Raw genomic sequence first — 2116 nt, 5'->3', positions numbered from 1 at the left:
TCTGGAGTTAGTTACTCTTACCCTCACAATCCTCACGGTTGCTTTCTTACAGAGCAGGCTAGGATCCCCAGGACGATTAGACAGGAGGAGGACTTCCTCCCCATTCCCCCGATCACCACCGCAGGTCCAGCGAACGCCCTTCTCCTCCTACAGAACAATACAAAGACAAAAACAAAAAAGAAACGAAAAAAGGGAAAAAATTTCCTTGTAGTAAGAATTCAGGATTTACTCCCTTAACACATTTCCCTTATGAACTACAGCAGCCTTACCTACGCTCAGCATATTAAACGTGATGTCCTAGTAATTATTTATCTGTTACCTGGAAGTTTGTCTCCTGACTTTTGTTTTAGATTCCATATACAGGAGAGAGCACGCAGTATTTGTCTTTCTCAGCCTGACTTACTCTGGGTGTCACGCCCTCCGGGCCCATCCAGGCTGTCACAAATGGTAAGATTTCTTTGGTTTTTATGGCTGAGTAATATTCCCCTGTACTCACCCCCACCCTTCTTCATCCATACATCCATCCATGGACACAGGTTGTTTCCACATCCTGGCTACTGTGAATAATGCTGCAGTGAACATGGGGGTGCAGATAATTTTTTGAAGTAGTGGTTCCTTTGGGTAAATACCCAGTATCTCAATTACTGGATCATAGGGTAGTTCTATTTTTAACTTTTTGAGGAACCTCCTCACTGTTCTCCCCACAGTGGCTGCACCCAGTCTGCATTTCCACGAACAGTGCATTTGGGTTCCCCTTTCTCTGCTTCCTCACCAACACCTGTTGTTCCTTGGGTTGTTGATTTTAGCCATTCTGACAGGTGTGAGGTGGTATCTCATCATGGTTTTGATTTGTGTTTCCCTGATGATGAGTGACGTTGAGCATCTTTTCATGTACCTGTTGGCCATCTGGATGTCTTCTTTGGAGAAGTGTCTATTTGGGTCTTTTGCCCATTTTGTAATTGGATTGGGTATCATCATTATTATTATTGTTATTTTTGCTATTGAGTTGTATGCACTCTTTGTATTTTGGATATTAATCCCGTTCAGATATGTGGCTTGCAAATATTTTTTCCTGTTCCATAGGTTGTCTTTCCTTAACTGAGGATTGCTGTAGCTGTGCAGAAGCTTTCTCGGGTGGCGTGGTCCCGCTTCTTCATTTTCGATTTTGTTGCTTGGCGTCACCTCCAGACATCACCGCCAAGACTCACGTCGAGGAGATTTATTCCTGTTTTCCTCTAGGAGTTTTGAGGTTTCCAGTCTTGAATCCACTTTGAGTTAATGTTTTTGTGAGTGGGGGAAAATATGGGTCCAGTTTCATTCTCTTACAAGTGAATATCCAATTATCCCAGCACCATTTATTGACAAGACTGTCCTCTCTCCATTGAGTATTGTAGACTTCCTTGTCAAACATTAGTTGACTGTAAAAAACAGCCAACTTTTTAATAAGAGCATTTTTGCTGTATCACTTAGGATTAGATTCAGATTGCATGTAGCAGAAAACCCATGTCAGAGAGACAAAAGTTTACTTTTCTTTCACATAAAATATCTAAAATGAAATACATGAATTACATAATATAAATCTGGAGGTAGGCTGTCTAGAGTTGGTTTCCCTGTTACTAGGGACGCAGGCTTTTCCCGGCTGCTGCAAATTTCCTCATGATTGCAAGATGGCAGCTGCAGCTGGGGCCATCACGTCTCCATTCCAGCCAGCTGAATCAGCCCTCTTCAGGCAGCTTTCCTGGAAGCCCCGCCAGACAGCTTCTCACAGCTCCGATCCTTACTGCGGGGGCTGCGAGTACGATTTCACACAAGGCACCTTTCTGCTTCCTGTGACTCCAAGGAAGACAAGAATGGCTATTTGATTCATGGTAGTGGGCACGTGGAGTGAGCTCCTGACTTGCGTGAGGTACGAAGCCTCTCCCCTCCTCCTCTTCCCTGCCGTCTCCCCTTTTTCTGCGCCTCCCCCCTCCCCCCGTCCCACCGGACCCCTCTTGGACCGCCCCCGTCCCACCGGACCCCTCTTGGACCACCCCCGTCCGCCCCTGTCCCACCGGACCCCTCCTGGACCACCCCCGTCCCCACCGGACCCCTCCTGGACCGGCCCCGTCCCCACCGG

The 2116-nt window shown here is 46.7% G+C and overlaps 1 long non-coding RNA gene across 1 annotated transcript in view; it reads left to right on the top strand.

The window, feature by feature from the left end:
- Positions 1-1837: 1837 nt before the first annotated feature.
- The window catches only part of LOC118001823, a 1143-nt gene continuing 864 nt past the window's right edge, over positions 1838-2116 (top strand). The window contains exon 1 of the long non-coding RNA XR_004676849.1: positions 1838-1906. This is a non-coding gene — a long non-coding RNA (uncharacterized LOC118001823). The remainder of the gene's footprint in view (positions 1907-2116) is intronic.

This window comes from Mirounga leonina, unplaced genomic scaffold (assembly GCF_011800145.1).
Source record: "Mirounga leonina isolate KUSES-001 unplaced genomic scaffold, KU_Mleo_1.0 Mir_54, whole genome shotgun sequence".
NCBI classification, from domain to species: Eukaryota; Metazoa; Chordata; class Mammalia; order Carnivora; family Phocidae; genus Mirounga; species Mirounga leonina.
Note: the sequence above shows the minus strand (reverse complement) of the source record. Positions and strands in the feature narration are given on the sequence as shown.